This window comes from Schistocerca nitens, chromosome 5 (assembly GCF_023898315.1).
Source record: "Schistocerca nitens isolate TAMUIC-IGC-003100 chromosome 5, iqSchNite1.1, whole genome shotgun sequence".
NCBI lineage: Eukaryota > Metazoa > Arthropoda > Insecta > Orthoptera > Acrididae > Schistocerca > Schistocerca nitens.
The window spans coordinates 819,107,367-819,127,088 of NC_064618.1; positions in this window are offsets into that span (position 1 = coordinate 819,107,367).

Below are 19,722 nucleotides of genomic sequence, written 5' to 3' on the forward strand. Positions count from 1 at the left end.
ACACAGAACAAGAAAGACACAGACAAAGAACAGACAAAAGAAATAACAAACACACAGTGTTAAAGTTGTTGGTCGACCATGGAAACAAAAAAGGTAAAGAAAACCACCAAGAGACACACTAACAACCCTAATCTGAAACCGGAGGCCAAAGGCCAGCATACACAACAAAGAGACAAACCCTCAGTTTGGGCAATAAAAACCCCTGCGTGAATAAAACTCAAAACTAAGCCTGCCTGCCATTGCAGAGTCATCCCTTAATAGTGCAGGGAGCGCATCAGGCAGTGCGGCTGAGTGCAGTTAAAAGCAGACAGGCCAACAAGATGTGGACCACTGTCAACGCTGATCCACAGTGACATAGGGGTGGGTTCTCACGGCGCAATAAATGACCTTGCATCAGCCACGTGTGGCCAATGCATAGCTGGCAGAGAACAACTGAGTCCTTGCAAGAGGCTCGCAAGGAGGAGCGCCTCACACCTGTAGTCTCCTTAATTACCCGAAGCTTAATGTTACATCTTTGAGCTTTTGTAAAGGTTGTTGTATGGAATCGATATCACAAAATTTTATACTCCTTTCTTTGTAAATTCTTTGATGTCATGGTTTGATTCTATGCAGTGTAGTATATCTGTCATTTAAATTCTGTCTCAATTGGAGGGAGACAAAACTTACTGTATACATTTGGAATTTGGGTGAATAATTTTTTGGTAGAAATACTAATATGTGTAAATGTTCTGTTTTATTTAAAATCTTTGTTTGCTGTTATGTAAATTGCTGACCTTCACTTAGGGTTCTTAGTTACTTTGATGTTAAAGGTATAGTGGTTCCCCTCGGGAACGGAACTGTGTAGCGCGCGCAACTTGTGGTTGGCCTAGGTAGAAAAGGTGGAACAAGAGTCAGACGGGGACGAGCTACCAAACTGTGTACTGCCCATGTAAGAGTTGTATATTGTACTGGTTCCGAGAGAGGCTTTTCCTGACGCTTTCCAATGCCTCGGATGGATGGCTAAAGAACTGGAGCTATTCTGGAATTGATGTCTATCATCGCCGACAGAGCCTGGCAATTCTACCTGCATATCCACCTACCAACATGCAATTTCCACCACATTGCGCAATCACTGTAATGGAACACTATAGTAATGTACAGTGAAGGATCAGCTCATTGGATGTTTAGTGTACTCAAATACAAGGTAAATGTTAACTGAACTTTTGTACCTACCGTGATTTATCCTCAGTCACATATCCACTTAGTGTCCCTCCCATGCTAAAGTACTTACCGAGTGTCCTTTACTGAAAGAAAGTTAAAGTTAACGTGGCAAGAGAGTCATCTAAAGTTCATGATGCTGAAAATAATTTTTCTATTAAAGCTGCTTATTAATATATTGTTGCCAAATTCAAAATTAAAAGTTCTTAAAATTGAGGATTATAAAGTTTTGCTTAGTTGATGATCATAGTGCTGCCTGTAGCAGATTTTAAAAGGTGAGTCAGTTTCTTGTAAATTTGTCAACATTGTGTCTCACTGCAGTAAAAGTTGTGAATTGCAGTTGTGGATAGTTGGATGCTTGCTAAGCACTTGTTTCTTTTGGGTATTGAAAGTGCATATTAATAGTGTAATAAGATCCACAGGTTATCCTTTACCACTATTTATGAAAACAATAATTTCTTTATTCAAAAGACAGTGAGAAGTAACCTGTTAGTGAATTCCATTTAACTTTCATTCTAATTAGAATAGTATTTAGTTGAGAGACATTTAACCTGTGACCAGTTCATAATTTTGCAGTGAACTACATTTATAATTTTATGTCAGCTAGGAAAATATTTGAACAATAATACTGAACCTATCTCCAATTAATGATTCTGCAGTGAATATTAATAGTAATGTTATAAAGACCATTTGATTTGAATAAGCCCTGAAAATAATAGTGTGTTTCGTTATCTGTTATATTTACGCAAATAGTTTGTTCTGCTCTGTTAGCTTCCAATCTTACTATGTACATATGCAGGTGTCAGAGTTCGTTTCACTCGTGTGTGGCAAAATATAGGTTGTGTTTGTCCGTTAAGGTTACTCATACTTAATTTCTTGAACAAGAATGTCAATCATCCTCTTGCCTAATTAGGCTGACAACCGTTTTCCTTGTTCTTTGAACAGTGTAGATAGGTAAAATATTGTTTTTACTGTTCTAATATTTACGTAATTCTGACTTTCATTTCCGATAATCCACCACCGTTAGGTACAACACGGTCAACATAACAAAATTCCTCTCAGAGGGTAACACTGCTCTGTTGCTTTATACCACAATTGCTTTAACAAGATAGTTTTATTTCACGACCTGCTTCCAACTTTAAGGTTATGGTATAGCAGTAGCATACAGTAGTGTCATACGTGGCGCCCCGTGACAGGACATTGTTCAATTTGCACCTACAGACGGAAAAAAATTACAGGTGGTTAGTGTTTTACAAACATAGAGTGAACAGAAAACTTCAAGCGGCACGAACCTGTAACTTATTTGACAGAACTGGTAGTGAAAGTTCAGCTTAAAGTGAAAATTAAAGTTATCAGTACTTAACAATAATTAAAATGGACAGAAAACCAGAAATAAATCGAGACACGCGAGAACAGAATGCAACCAAGAGCAGTTCAGGCAGCACACCAACAGATGGCACTGCGCGCGATTTAAATTACGTACGATATCACGCGGACGTCAATAAACAGATAGAAGCTATGAATGTCGCGCGTACTAAGCAAGACAATATAGGCGATGTTTTTGAAGACAGTGGCTATGCTAATGAATCGAGGGATACGTTTAAATCACCAAAAAGAGAAAGGGCTGTAGGTCTTGAACACGAAAATGCAGTAGAAACCAAAAGTGAAAAAGACATCAGATGTGACTGATTTGTTCAGATGTTGTCTACGCAATTTGCAACACAAACTGCAGCACTCAACAACAATAATAACACACAAATCGCAGCACAGGGGCAACAAAATGCAGCAGACAATGACAATATCAAGGCGCACATTATTGCACAAAGTAAACAAATCGAAATGCAGAGTACCAGACTCCGTAAACAAATTGTAGAAGTCAACTCAAGGGTAGGAATAGTGAGTAATGAAATCAAAAATATTAAAAGCGAAATTATTGTCATCAATGGCAATATTGCCCACGTACAAAGACAGATTGATGACATTAACGACAGATTTGACACTGAAGTAATTAAAATTCAAGACCAAATAGAACCCTTAGTCAGTACTAAAGTGGACGAAAAGTTATTCGGTATTAAATCCGAAATACAAACAGAATGCAACGCGGAATTTGCACATATTAAACAATCTGTAACAGAAACAAGCAGAGAACTAACCAAACAGATTGTTACTTGCAAACAGAAGTGTAACCATAACACTTCACAAATCCAAGGCAAAATATATGACTTGGAAAGAAAAATACAATCAGGACCTACACATTTTACTGAAAGAATTCCTTTCAGTAAAATATTAGAGGGCGAGGAAAAATTCGACCCTGCAAAGAGACATAACGGATGGCACCCTCTTGATTTTGTAAAGAATTGTGAAAGAAACTTTCCTGAATATGTATCTGACCAGGAAAAATCAATGTTGTGATCAGTGCCTTAACGGGAGAAGCAAAAAGGTGGGGGTTGAATCTGGATACTAACCAGATGTCTTTTGAAGGCTTTAAACAAAAAATGATTGACGAATACTGGTCAGAACAGAAACAAGACCAGTTGTGGCGTGAGTTCCTAATGGCCAGGCTGTATGACACCAGGGTTAGACAAACCATGAAAGAGTTTTGCGAATCGTGCTATAGGAAACTAATATAACTAAAAGCAAAAAGGACTGAAGCCGAGTTCGTTTGGGTTCTTTGGCACGAACTGCTTGAGGATTCTAAACGATATGTTGGGAGTGCCCACAGAAGTTTTTCTGCGTTGTTGGAAAGGGTAGAGGATGAAGATCACTGGCGAAGAAATCGTGAGGCTCGTCCCGATAATAACAACTATTATTCGCGAGAAAGTAATGACCAAATAGCACGACCTGAATACGATAGATTTCGTGTAAACACGATTCAAAGAGGTCTGGCAAGAGGTAGTGGAAATTATACGAGCGCGGCAGGAGATACATGGCCCGGAATTTCCAAACGGGCCTCTCGCAGATGTTTCTCGTGCTTGTGTTGTCATATGGACGACGACCCGAGCAGCAGTCGCGACAAGAAGAGAGCGGAAGTAGACAGATGCGAATGCACTGTGCAAATCTCTGGAAGCGCGCTGTGCAGCGTGTGCGAGGAGAGCAATCCCACGTCGGCAGCAGGGGCGCCTTCCAGCACACCGACACACGCCGCACGTTACCCACTGCTCGGCCACGTGGCGGAGCGCCCGCAAATTCGCAGTCACTCCTGCGACGACGAGTGTGCCTCAGATGCACTCGCTTTTGCGGAAGGACGCGCTTTGCGTCAAATGTGGCCCTATTTCAACCGGAAACTGCGACTGTATATTTTGGGAGAAGAGCAGAATGCGCCTTATGCCGTGCGGCTACAATATAATGACGCCAACGGCCATACCACGTTGAGTACACCGGTTCTCGTCCTATCAAACAAGTTACGCAACATTCGGCCCGCTTAGTATCTGTCTGGCTGCTCCCCCCGTCCACATAGCGCGCTCCGTCGCTGTGCAGCAGGCTGGTGTTTACGTCGACTGCGTCGCGAGCCGCAGCCTAGCAGCTCAACTCTTCTATTCTAGCCGGCCGCGGTGGCCGTGCGGTTCTAGGCGCTCCAGTCCGGAGCCGCGCTGCTGCTACGGTCGCAGGTTCGAATCCTGCCTCGGGCATGGGTGTGTGTGATGTCTTTAGGTTAGTTAGGTTTAAGTAGTTCTAAGTTCTAGGGGACTGATGACCACAGCAGTTGAGTCCCATAGTGCTCAGAGCCATTTGAACCATTTTTTCTTCTATTCTACGACCAGCGTAACACCGAAAAACCATAAACCGTGTAAACTCCGTGCAGTGTGTTTTCCAGTCTAGTGCCGCTAGGCCGTCTCCGTATGAAGTACACGAATGAATTTTTACCGACATTCGGATTCCGGAAAATGACTTGATCGGCATCTTGTTAGACTTTATTGAAAATTCTTCTTTTTTGAAACTACCGAATGCGGATAATGTCAACAACGTTCTTGCCGAATGTGGTGGCATTAAGAAATACAAACACGTAGATGGTTCTGTGTCGGATGTGGTCCTTTTGCCGGCAGGCTTTGGTGTTCGACTCGTAAAGGTTTATAATGTGCCTTTTGAATGCCCAAATCAGACCATTGCTAGAAAACGTAGTGAATACGGAAGTTCGACGACGATGTGTGGCCGAGTGGTTTTCGCTACAGAGTCCTTAGTGGGGTCAGAACTGTTCGCATTGACTTGAAAAAGCAAATTCCTTCCTATCTGACTATGGTGGGGAGTCGTGCTTTCATCAACCGCAAACGTGCTCGGCTCATGGCGGCACTGATCATTTGCGACAAACGTGTAGACAGTGTCGACCGTTCCAACTCCCACGCGAGAATGTTGAAGGAACTACCTATGCCGGCGCGTTGGTAGCGGATAGTGCTGTCGCTGCCGATCCACAACTGTCACCGCTGCATCGACCTCCATGTACGAATCAGTGCGTATAACGGATGCTACTGTTCCGCCAGATCAAGTGGCACAACGTTTATCAGCAGCACAGACTTCACATGAGGCTCTCAAGCCCAATGTGCCGTCTGTTGTACAACCGACCGATTCTCAGACATTTGTTGTAACTCCCAATCCGATCTCTACTTCCGGATCGTCTGCAGAGAAAAGGAAAACGACGACGCCACAGGGTCCACAGAATGTGGGTGAAGGGGATGTTAGTAGTGCCGAAAGTGAGACGTCCCACGCGTCCACTCAGTCCGCCCCATTGAACAAAAACCGAAGCGCCATTCGAAGGCGGAAGCGTCTGTTGCCCAGGATGCTAAGTTTGACAAGCAGTTCACGATCTGACAACCACTCTCGCACGAGGGTGACACGTTTCGCCGTCTCCGCGTGCTGCCTCCGTATCGGCACCCGATGCCTCGGTGGCCCCGCCGCTGCCCTTTTAATTTCGAATAGGGTACTTACTCAGCGGAGTCGAGAATGGTGAAAATTGAAGAGAGAGGATGGAGCAGCGATAACGCGCCCCCTCAGATGAGAGGAAAACAAAGAGGAGGTCGTGGACATGGTCGTGGACGTGGCAGGATTGAGCCAGAACCAGCCGTTCCACCACAGACGTCAGTTCAACCACCGGTGCGTCGCAATGAGATTGATGGAATAGTAAAACCAGTTTCAGCGACAGTACCAAAGCCCACACATTTGTCGAAGACACCTTCGCCACTAACAAATGATCCATTGTGGCAAGAGGCCTTCGTCATCTTAGGCGACAAGGGATTTGTCGAAGACCCGGGCGAGAAGAGGTTTACAGATACGTTCGACGGATTTGTGACTCTGGTGAACTCGACGTACACTGCAGTTTGCGCCAATGATAAGGAGTTCAGCCGACATGTTTCGGCAAGCATGTACTATTATTATAATGTCATGCACTTTTGGGCGCGAGTTGCAGCGATCAGGCAACACGACGGACGAGCGACTCGTGAGGAGCAGCAGCTCCTCAATTATCTTAGAGGTCCAGAATATCCAGTGCACTCAGTAATTAACGATTACTTAAGAGGCATTGGTAATTTCGAAGACCCAGACGGGATCACACACAAATTCCGTCTAATGAGTTTGCCGTCAAAGACAGAAATTGACAGGATTTCAGGATACTTTGGACGTGTCAACGCGCAGACGCACAATCTGTATGAGGGGCTCCCATCACCTGGCGTGGCTGTGTCTCGTATGATGAGAGATATGATATACACACGAGATCAGAACGTTGGAACTGATTGGGACCTTCCGGATCAGCTGCGCCCTGAACCGTTCCAGGTTGTAAATCCACCAGTGCAGCAAAATCAGAATGAGGAAGATGAAGGTGAGGTTAATTTGCAGCAGGAAGCTGCACCAGATGCGCCCGGACAGGAGAATCAAGACGGGCCACAACCTCAACCAGTACCAGCGCCGCCACAACCGCAACCACCACAGATGCAGAGGCCCAGGCCTACTGTCAATCTGTTAGGATGGGCGAGAGCGACGCAACTAACTAGAGAACAGCGTCAGGTCCTCGAGGTCATTGGTATGCCAGAAGAGTTTACCATCGATAACCCTCGGTTTGCAATGAACAATAGATTGTTTGAGGCAATTGCGGCTAGGGTGAGGACAACGCAGAAGAACGTGAAGATGGGCGCTTCGCTACATGAGCACGCCAGTGGCTCAATAGCACAGTGTCCCTTCGTGGAAAAGGAGAACGTAGCAGTATCGTTTTCTCGACTACGATACTATTGCGAAGGAGGTGTCAGAGGTGCCTGCGGCTACCAGTTGGACGCTAGACTAGCAGTAGCGGCGAGGGTATCAACTTACCGACTACGGAAGGAGCCAGACCAGAGAGGAAGACATTACTGGTCTTGTTATGACTACAATGATTACCAACAGGTGCCGGAAGATTGGATCGGCAACAGAAACCTTCTCTATGAATATGGGGAGGTAGAGAAGCTCAATAATGCAGATCGCCATACTGCATTTGTAGAAAAGGACATTTTCAGAACCCGTTGGATAGACGGGTGCATAAAAATAAAAAAAAGTGTAATGTGCTGCGAATACACAGAAAGATAGATCCTTTATCATTTAGCTACAAAATAGCAGGTCACCAACTGGAAGCAGTTAATACCATAAATTATCTGGGAGTACGCATTAGGAGTGATTTAAAATGGAATGATCATATAATGTTGATCGTCGGTAAAGCAGATGCCAGACTGAGATTCATTGGAAGAATCCTAAGGAAATGCAATCCGAAAACAAAGGAAGTAGGTTACAGTACGCTTGTTCGCCCACTGCTTGAATACTGCTCAGCAGTGTGGGATCCGTACCAGATAGGGTTGATACAAGACATAGAGAAGATCCAACGGAGAGCAGCGCGCTTCGTTACAGGATCATTTAGTAATCGCGAAAGCGTTACGGAGATGATAGATAAACTCCAGTGGAAGACTCTGCAGGAGAGACGCTCAGTAGCTCGGTACGGGCTTTTGTCAAAGTTTCGAGAACATACCTTCACCGAAGAGTCAAGCAGTATATTGCTCCCTCCTACGTATATCTCGCGAAGAGACCATGAGGATAAAATCAGAGAGATTAGAGCCCACACAGAGGCATACCGACAATCCGTCTTTCCACGAACAATACGAGACTGGAATAGAAGGGAGAACCGATAGAGGTACTGAAGGTACCCTCCGCCACACACCGTCAGGTGGCTTGCGGAGTATGGATGTAGATGTAGATGTAGATATAGATGCATCACATCCTCATGGCGGCATGACCTGCGTGCCTATTCTGTATCTTTCCGCCATTGTGCCGATCGTTTCGGTACTCAATAGCACCGAACGGTATAGCACGCGAATTAGAGTCCTTGCGTTATTCAGTACGCATTTCGGTAGCAATACCGTTCGGGTCTATGGAACCAAAGTGCTGTTGTCGGTTCGTGTCGCGCAAGCCAATCAAAATCAAGCGGCTGCAGATCCGCGCATGCGCACTGCAGCGCGCACAGCGCCACGAACACAAAGCGGCTAGCAGACGACACAGGCGCGCTATTCTTCCAAGTACCGAAAATTGCGCTTACGTTGCCATAACGCATGACGCCGCATTCCATCGAGCTGACGTGCCCGCCTTCATCGCCCTTGCCTCCTCCTTAACAGTATCAGGCGCGGTATATCCATTTCCATGATTCTCAGCTGAAATGCATAAAAAATTTTACAGTTTCTCTGACCGCATGTTTCCATGCATGCATAATAACGATAGTGTATTTGACTGTATTCTGCAGATTGTCTTAAATGCCGCATTATGTCATCTTATTCTCATTCACACTGACATCGTGTTAAACACCCGAAAAATTGATTCTGAGATTTTCAAAGAATAAGAAGAGAAATAGAATGTGGTTATAAAACGCTCCTAGAGATCCAAATGATTAAGTAGCCACTTCCCTATATGATGCGTCAACGATTTGGGTCTTAAAAACAAAACTGAAGGGAAAAAAACGCATTTTCGAGAGCTCCTGCAGTTCGTCGAAGTCTATAACATGCATCTCATGAATGAAAATGTTTCATATATGGTGCTACAGTCTAAAAATATTAAGGCAGAGATCTTCCATCTCTGTATGCTGTGGTTGAGGATTCGATCACAGATAAATAATTGTGACAAGCAAGATTATGAAGATGATTGTTGCTTGTTACATTCCCAGTAATTTAAGTTGTGCTCTTAGATTCCTGAGCCGGCCGCGGTGGTCTAGCGGTTCTAGGCGCTCAGTCCGGAACCGCGCGACTGCTATGGTCGCAGGTTCGAATCCTGCCTCGGGCATGGATGTGTGTGATGTCCTTAGGTTAGTTAGGTTTAAGTAGTTCTAAGTTCTAGGGGACTGATGACCACAGATGTTAAGTCCCATAGTGCTCAGACCCATTTGAACCCTTTGAACCATCTTAGATTCCTGTCTAACTGCGTACTCGGAAATCGCTACATATTCGGAAAAAATGGTGAATTATTTCTGACAAGAAAAAATATAAAGGTCACTGTCGGTTATTTCACTCACAGCAATTTTACATTTCGTATTTTAAACACAGAAATCACGAAATCGTTACTGAGGCAGTGCGCTCTTACACGAATATTGCAGAAAAATCTTAATAACAATGTCTCAGAACGTGTTGCATATATGAAGAGGGAAAGAAAAATTTTTGCATCCACCCATGCGCGAACCTGTGACCTTTCGTATCGTACTCCCGCGCGCTAACTACTTGGCCACACCAAACGACAGGCACACAATGCTCAATGAACGTAGGCTGACTTCTTTGCCAAACGGTGCTGCGTAAGTCATAAATGCGTGATTCCAATATCAGGCTTCACATAATTGCTTTCCATTGTTACTTGAAAGTTGTAAACACGTTTCGATAATTACTAACTAACCCATTTGTGGGAAAAAGTACACAAAGGTACTAGTAACGTCAGTTCACACACATGTAATGTACATAAGCAGAGCCGATGTCTTGATATTTAATGATGTTTACGCTCTTATTTGCATAAAAATAATACGTATTTTGAGAGAATATTGACGAAAAACTTTTTTTTTATGTAATCATTCACAGTAAGAACCTCACCTAACCATATTTCTAACAAAGGAAAATAGTCTATTGCGAACTCACTTTCCAACCGGATGCGTCCTCTGGTGATTCTTTAGTAACACAATCACTAAATCCAAAGTTAAAACCGCTAAATATGTTTCAAATTACAAATTATAGGTGTAAATAAACCATAGCTCACCGATCGACAGGACCAGACTGAAATCTAAAACCTCTCGGTACACTTGTCGTAAAATCGGTGGGAGGACCGTTCGGTACCAAGTCTCAGAAGCTTACTGAATAGGATATTCCGATAAAGAACCGAAAATGACGTCACTACCGAGACTAACCTACTACACCGATCGGTATGAACGATACAGAATAGGGCCCCTGGTTGAAGGATGTGGAAGGTGTTCTCTACTTCTAATATTCACCAGGGCTTCCACTGATGCATCCATACCACCAGTCGCGCATTTTAGCAGTGAATGTTACCAAAATATCTAGTGTTCGTAAAATTGCTGCCTTCCTCCAATACTTACAAGGCAGTAAATGTGACGTAGCTTTCCTTCAAGAAGTTACGGTTCAACTTATTGATCATCTTTCACCTTATCACGACATTGTGGATATTGATCCTGAAACGAATTGTGGCACGGCCATTTTAACAGCGTCTGGTTTCGACGTTAAAGACGTGGACATTTTACCGAATGGATGAAGGACAGCTTTTGTCATCCACGACATTTCCTTTGTCAGTTTGTACGCGTCCTCAGTAACGGACAATAAACGTGCGAGAAGTTCTTTTTTAGCCAAGATTTGTATCGTCTTTTTTATCGAAATCGCTGAAAAATAATCCTCGGTGGAGATTTTAATCGTGTTCTCTGCTATGAAGATCACGAGCAGCGAGCTAGTAAGTGTCTTAAATTGCAACTCTTGAAACTCACAAACTTGTAGATACGTGGACTAGTTTCCGTCCCAGTGCCAAAGGCTCTACTTATTTTTACAATACTGGATGCTATAAATTAGACACAATATATATCAACGGAACTTACTGTTCAGATTCTCCAGGCGAATGTTTTTCCAACGGTCTTTTCAGATCATTGTGGCTATTTGTGTACGTTTCACATTCCATATGTTCGTCCCGAGCACACACTTTCGTATTGGAAAGAGAACACCAGCTCTTGCATGACGCTTCCCTTGCCGACCAAGTGTAATTACTCTGGCAGCAGGCTCTTCAACATAATCAGCAGGCGCATTTCGAAATTGATTGGTGGCTTCATCACACAAAGCTTGCTATCCCAAACCTGCTTATTACTGTCGTGAAAAAGCACACAGGAACACGATGACGGTGGCTTTTCATCAAGATGTTTTGCAAGATATTGTTTGCAAAGTTACCGACCGTCCGGACTTACACTACAGGAAGTTAAAACGAAAATGATCTGTAGTGGATACACAATGTTTCATAGTACGTTGCAGGCCTTACGATGCAACGATGAAAGAACCACTTTCCATGGATCATTTAAAAAGGGATCGACTGCCCCGAGATAAACCTTTTCATCCGGGATTAGATCACAAATGACGGCATCAAGACTACTCATAAGAAGGTTATTCAAGCTGAAATTTACGAACACTTCTTCCATCTTTTTCAGTGCCAGCCAATGGAGCATACTGCTTTGCAGTCACTGTTACAAGAAGTTCCCCATATTTAAACCAGAACTGATACATTACATTTAGATGCACATTTACGGTTGATGAAATTTATGATGCGGTTACAGCCATCCTGAAGGGCGAAGCACCTGGCAACGATGGTCTTCCAGTTGAAATTTACGTCAAATTTTACTACCTCTTAAAAGACAATTTTGTTACAATGACAAATGAGATTTTTCGTTCGCTAGTTGGCTAAAAAGGGGGAAAGGGACCAAATTGCTTGGTCATCAGTCCCGTGTTCATACTGTAACAATTCCACAAGGGAAACAATAAAACAGACGAGACATACAGCACAACAACGAGAGGAAGGGAAACCCACTTTGATAGAAGAACAATAAACAGTACAAGGAACAAAATAGGACAAGAAAAACACAGAGAGATGCACGAAATAGAAGAGAGCAACACTGGAGAGCAGATTACCATGGCTGGCTGACCACGAGAATAAAAGGGCAAGCCAGTCACTCTGCAACACCCAAAAAGAACTACGGTGGAGGACACAGAGGGACAAAGGACATGAGCTAAAACTTAGATCAAATGATAAAACCCACCCTCACGTATAAAAAGTGAAACCAAATTAGCCGATGAGGCACTGTCTGCTAAAAATAATGACGAAGTGGTCTCAGGGCAGCCAAACAAGGATAGTGCAAAAGAATATGGGCCACCGGACACCAGGGGCCACACCGACACTGAGGTCTTCAGGGCGCAGGAGCCAGCTGTGGGTCACCCAAGCGTGGCCAATGTTGAGCCAGCAGAGAACCGCAGAGTCCCTGTTACAGGCCCGCATAGAGGACTTCCACACATTCGTAAGCTCCTTAATGGCATGCAGTTTGTTGTGCATACTCAGACTATGCCATTCCGTCTCTCGAAGCCGATAAACCTTGTGGCGTAATAATGAACACATGTCAGTTATTGGAATGCCAATCTCCATCAGCGGTTTCCATGTAGACTGTTGGGCCAGCCTGTTGGAAAGTTCATTGCCTGGGATTCCAACACATCCTGGGATCCTGACAAACACCACTGAAAGACTCAACTGTTCCAGGTCACATTGGTTGGTTTGTGGGGTTTGAAGGCACCAGACTACAAAGGCCATTGGTCCCGTGTTCCACGACCATAAAATCCTACGCTGAATAAAAAAACAAGCAACGGAGGTGACAAGGGACGACACAGAACAAGAAAGACACAGACAAAGAACAGACAAAAGAAATAACAAACACACAGAGTGTTAAAGTTGTTGGTCGACCATGGAAACAAAAAAGGTAAAGAAAACCACCAAGAGACACACTAACAACCCTAATCTGAAACCGGAGGCCAAAGGCCAGCATACACAACAAAGAGACAAACCCTCAGTTCGAGCAATAAAAACCCCTGCGTGAATAAAACTCAAAACTAAGCCTGCCTGCCATTGCAGAGTCATCCCTTAATAGTGCAGGGAGCGCATCAGGCAGTGCGGCTGAGTGCAGTTAAAAGCAGACAGGCCAACAAGATGTGGACCACTGTCAACGCTGATCCACAGTGACATAGGGGTGGGTTCTCACGGCGCAATAAATGACCTTGCATCAGCCACGTGTGGCCAATGCATAGCTGGCAGAGAACAACTGAGTCCTTGCAAGAGGCTCGCAAGGAGGAGCGCCTCACACCTGTAGTCTCCTTAATTACCCGAAGCTTAATGTTACAACTTTGAGCTTTTGTAAAGGTTGTTGTATTGAATCGATATCACAAAATTTTATACTCCTTTCTTTGTAAATTCTTTGATGTCATGGTTTGATTCTATGCAGTGTAGTATATCTGTCATTTAAATTCTGTCTCAATTGGAGGGAGACAAAACTTACTGTATACATTTGGAATTTGGGTGAATAATTTTTTGGTAGAAATACTAATATGTGTAAATGTTCTGTTTTATTTAAAATCTTTGTTTGCTGTTATGTAAATTGCTGACCTTCACTTAGGGTTCTTAGTTACTTTGATGTTAAAGGTATAGTGGTTCCCCTCGGGAACGGAACTGTGTAGCGCGCGCAACTTGTGGTTGGCCTAGGTAGAAAAGGTGGAACAAGAGTCAGACGGGGACGAGCTACCAAACTGTGTACTGCCCATGTAAGAGTTGTATATTGTACTGGTTCCGAGAGAGGCTTTTCCTGACGCTTTCCAATGCCTCGGATGGATGGCTAAAGAACTGGAGCTATTCTGGAATTGATGTCTATCATCGCCGACAGAGCCTGGCAATTCTACCTGCATATCCACCTACCAACATGCAATTTCCACCACATTGCGCAATCACTGTAATGGAACACTATAGTAATGTACAGTGAAGCATCAGCTCATTGGATGTTTAGTGTACTCAAATACAAGGTAAATGTTAACTGAACTTTTGTACCTACCGTGATTTATCCTCAGTCACATATCCACTTAGTGTCCCTCCAATGCTAAAGTACTTACCGAGTGTCCTTTACTGAAAGAAAGTTAAAGTTAACGTGGCAAGAGAGTCATCTAAAGTTCATGATGCTGAAAATAATTTTTCTATTAAAGCTGCTTATTAATATATTGTTGCCAAATTCAAAATTAAAAGTTCTTAAAATTGAGGATTATAAAGTTTTGCTTAGTTGATGATCATAGTGCTGCCTGTAGCAGATTTTAAAAGGTGAGTCAGTTTCTTGTAAATTTGTCAACATTGTGTCTCACTGCAGTAAAAGTTGTGAATTGCAGTTGTGGATAGTTGGATGCTTGCTAAGCACTTGTTTCTTTTGGGTATTGAAAGTGCATATTAATAGTGTAATAAGATCCACAGGTTATCCTTTACCACTATTTATGAAAACAATAATTTCTTTATTCAAAAGACAGTGAGAAGTAACCTGTTAGTGAATTCCATTTAACTTTCATTCTAATTAGAATAGTATTTAGTTGAGAGACATTTAACCTGTGACCAGTTCATAATTTTGCAGTGAACTACATTTATAATTTTATGTCAGCTAGGAAAATATTTGAACAATAATACTGAACCTATCTCCAATTAATGATTCTGCAGTGAATATTAATAGTAATGTTATAAAGACCATTTGATTTGAATAAGCCCTGAAAATAATAGTGTGTTTCGTTATCTGTTATATTTACGCAAATAGTTTGTTCTGCTCTGTTAGCTTCCAATCTTACTATGTACATATGCAGGTGTCAGAGTTCGTTTCACTCGTGTGTGGCAAAATATAGGTTGTGTTTGTCCGTTAAGGTTACTCATACTTAATTTCTTGAACAAGAATGTCAATCATCCTCTTGCCTAATTAGGCTGACAACCGTTTTCCTTGTTCTTTGAACAGTGTAGATAGGTAAAATATTGTTTTTACTGTTCTAATATTTACGTAATTCTGACTTTCATTTCCGATAATCCACCACCGTTAGGTACAACACGGTCAACATAACAAAATTCCTCTCAGAGGGTAACACTGCTCTGTTGCTTTATACCACAATTGCTTTAACAAGATAGTTTTATTTCACGACCTGCTTCCAACTTTAAGGTTATGGTATAGCAGTAGCATACAGTAGTGTCATACGTGGCGCCCCGTGACAGGACATTGTTCAATTTGCACCTACAGACGGAAAAAAATTACAGGTGGTTAGTGTTTTACAAACATAGAGTGAACAGGAAACTTCAAGCGGCACGAACCTGTAACTTATTTGACAGAACTGGTAGTGAAAGTTCAGCTTAAAGTGAAAATTAAAGTTATCAGTACTTAACAATAATTAAAATGGACAGTAAACCAGAAATAAATCGAGACACGCGAGAACAGAATGCAACCAAGAGCAGTTCAGGCAGCACACCAACAGATGGCACTGCGCGCGATTTAAATTACGTACGATATCACGCGGACGTCAATAAACAGATAGAAGCTATGAATGTCGCGCGTACTAAGCAAGACAATATAGGCGATGTTTTTGAAGACAGTGGCTATGCTAATGAATCGAGGGATACGTTTAAATCACCAAAAAGAGAAAGGGCAGTAGGACTTGAACACGAAAATGCAGTAGAAACCAAAAGTGAAAAAGACATCAGATGTGACTGATTTGTTCAGATGTTGTCTACGCAATTTGCAACACAAACTGCAGCACTCAACGACAATAATAATACACAAATCGCAGCACAGGGGCAACAAAATGCAGCAGACAATGACAATATCAAGGCGCACATTATTGCACAAAGTAAACAAATCGAAATGCAGAGTACCAGACTCCGTAAACAAATTGTAGAAGTCAACTCAAGGGTAGGAATAGTGAGTAATGAAATCAAAAATATTAAAAGCGAAATTACTGTCATCAATGGCAATATTGCCCACGTACAAAGACAGATTGATGACATTAACGACAGATTTGACACTGAAGTAATTAAAATTCAAGACCAAATAGAACCCTTAGTCAGTACTAAAGTGGACGAAAAGTTATTCGGTATTAAATCCGAAATACAAACAGAATGCAACGCGGAATTTGCACATATTAAACAATCTGTAACAGAAACAAGCAGAGAACTAACCAAACAGATTGTTACTTGCAAACAGAAGTGTAACCATAACACTTCACAAATCCAAGGCAAAATATATGACTTGGAAAGAAAAATACAATCAGGACCTACACATTTTACTGAAAGAATTCCTTTCAGTAAAATATTAGAGGGCGAGGAAAAATTCGACCCTGCAAAGAGACATAACGGATGGCACCCTCTTGATTTTGTAAAGAATTGTGAAAGAAACTTTCCTGAATATATATCTGACCAGGAAAAAATCAATGTTGTGATCAGTGCCTTAACGGGAGAAGCAAAAAGGTGGGTGTTGAATCTGGATACTAACCAGATGTCTTTTGAAGGCTTTAAACAAAAAATGATTGACGAATACTGGTCAGAACAGAAACAAGACCAGTTGTGGCGTGAGTTCCTAATGGCCAGGCTGTATGACACCAGGGTTAGACAAACCATGAAAGAGTTTTGCGAATCGTGCTATAGGAAACTAATATAACTAAAAGCAAAAAGGACTGAAGCCGAGTTCGTTTGGGTTCTTTGGCACGAACTGCTTGAGGATTCTAAACGATATGTTGGGAGTGCCCACAGAAGTTTTTCTGCATTGTTGGAAAGGGTAGAGGATGAAGATCACTGGCGAAGAAATCGTGAGGCTCGTCCCGATAATAACAACTATTATTCGCGAGAAAGTAATGACCAAATAGCACGACCTGAATACGATAGATTTCGTGTAAACACGATTCAAAGAGGTCTGGCAAGAGGTAGTGGAAATTATACGAGCGCGGCAGGAGATACATGGCCCCGAATTTCCAAACGGGCCTCTCGCAGATGTTTCTCGTGCTTGTGTTGTCATATGGACGACGACCCGAGCAGCAGTCGCGACAAGAAGAGAGCGGAAGTAGACAGATGCGAATGCACTGTGCAAATCTCTGGAAGCGCGCTGCGCAGCGTGTGCGAGGTGAGCAATCCCACGTCGGCAGCAGGGGCGCCTTCCAGCACACCGACACACGCCGCACGTTACCCACTGCTCGGCCACGTGGCGGAGCGCCCGCAAATTCGCAGTCACTCCTGCGACGACGAGTGTGCCTCAGATGCACTCGCTTTTGCGGAAGGACGCGCTTTGCGTCAAATGTGGCCCTATTTCAACCGGAAACTGCGACTGTATATTTTGGGAGAAGAGCAGAATGCGCCTTATGCCGTGCGGCTACAATATAATGACGCCAACGGCCATACCACGTTGAGTACACCGGTTCTCGTCCTATCAAACAAGTTACGCAACATTCGGCCCGCTTAGTATCTGTCTGGCTGCTCCCCCCGTCCACATAGCGCGCTCCGTCGCTGTGCAGCAGGCTGGTGTTTACGTCGACTGCGTCGCGAGCCGCAGCCTAGCAGCTCAACTCTTCTATTCTAGCCGGCCGCGGTGGCCGTGCGGTTCTAGGCGCTCCAGTCCGGAGCCGCGCTGCTGCTACGGTCGCAGGTTCGAATCCTGCCTCGGGCATGGGTGTGTGTGATGTCTTTAGGTTAGTTAGGTTTAAGTAGTTCTAAGTTCTAGGGGACTGATGACCACAGCAGTTGAGTCCCATAGTGCTCAGAGCCATTTGAACCATTTTTTCTTCTATTCTACGACCAGCGTAACACCGAAAAACCATAAACCGTGTAAACTCCGTGCAGTGTGTTTTCCAGTCTAGTGCCGCTAGGCCGTCTCCGTATGAAGTACACGAATGAATTTTTACCGACATTCGGATTCCGGAAAATGACTTGATCGGCATCTTGTTAGACTTTATTGAAAATTCTTCTTTTTTTAAACTACCGAATGCGGATAATGTCAACAAGCTTCTTGCCGAATGTGGTGGCATTAAGAAATACAAACACGTAGATGGTTCTGTGTCGGATGTGGTCCTTTTGCCGGCAGGCTTTGGTGTTCGACTCGTAAAGGTTTATAATGTGCCTTTTGAATGCCCAAATCAGACCATTGCTAGAAAACGTAGTGAATACGGAAGATCGACGACGATGTGTGGCCGAGTGGTTTTCGCTACAGAGTCCTTAGTGGGGTCAGAACTGTTCGCATTGACTTGAAAAAGCAAATTCCTTCCTATCTGACTATGGTGGGGAGTCGTGCTTTCATCAACCGAAAACGTGCTCGGCTCATGGCGGCACTGATCATTTGCGACAAACGTGTAGACAGTGTCGACCGTTACAACTCCCACGCGAGAATGTTGAAGGAACTACCTATGCCGGCGCGTTGGTAGCGGATAGTGCTGTCGCTGCCGATCCACAACTGTCACCGCTGCATCGACCTCCATGTACGAATCAGTGCGTATAACGGATGCTACTGTTCCGCCAGATCAAGTGGCACAACGTTTATCAGCAGCACAGACTTCACATGAGGCTCTCAAGCCCAATGTGCCGTCTGTTGTACAACCGACCGATTCTCAGACATTTGTTGTAACTCCCAATCCGATCTCTACTTCCGGATCGTCTGCAGAGAAAAGGAAAACGACGACGCCACAGGGTCCACAGAATGTGGGTGAAGGGGATGTTAGTAGTGCCGAAAGTGAGACGTCCCACGCGTCCACTCAGTCCGCCCCATTGAACAAAAACCGAAGCGCCATTCGAAGGCGGAAGCGTCTGTTGCCCAGGATGCTAAGTTTGACAAGCAGTTCACGATCTGACAACCACTCTCGCACGAGGGTGACACGTTTCGCCGTCTCCGCGTGCTGCCTCCGTATCGGCACCCGATGCCTCGGTGGCCCCGCCGCTGCCCTTTTAATTTCGAATAGGGTACTTACTCAGCGGAGTCGAGAATGGTGAAAATTGAAGAGAGAGGATGGAGCAGCGATAACGCGCCCCCTCAGATGAGAGGAAAACAAAGAGGAGGTCGTGGACATGGTCGTGGACGTGGCAGGATTGAGCCAGAACCAGCCGTTCCACCACAGACGTCAGTTCAACCACCGGTGCGTCGCAATGAGATTGATGGAATAGTAAAACCAGTTTCAGCGACAGTACCAAAGCCCACACATTTGTCGAAGACACCTTCGCCACTAACAAATGATCCATTGTGGCAAGAGGCCTTCGTCATCTTAGGCGACAAGGGATTTGTCGAAGACCCGGGCGAGAAGAGGTTTACAGATACGTTCGACGGATTTGTGACTCTGGTGAACTCGACGTACACTGCAGTTTGCGCCAATGATAAGGAGTTCAGCCGACATGTTTCGGCAAGCATGTACTATTATTATAATGTCATGCACTTTTGGGCGCGAGTTGCAGCGATCAGGCAACACGACGGACGAGCGACTCGTGAGGAGC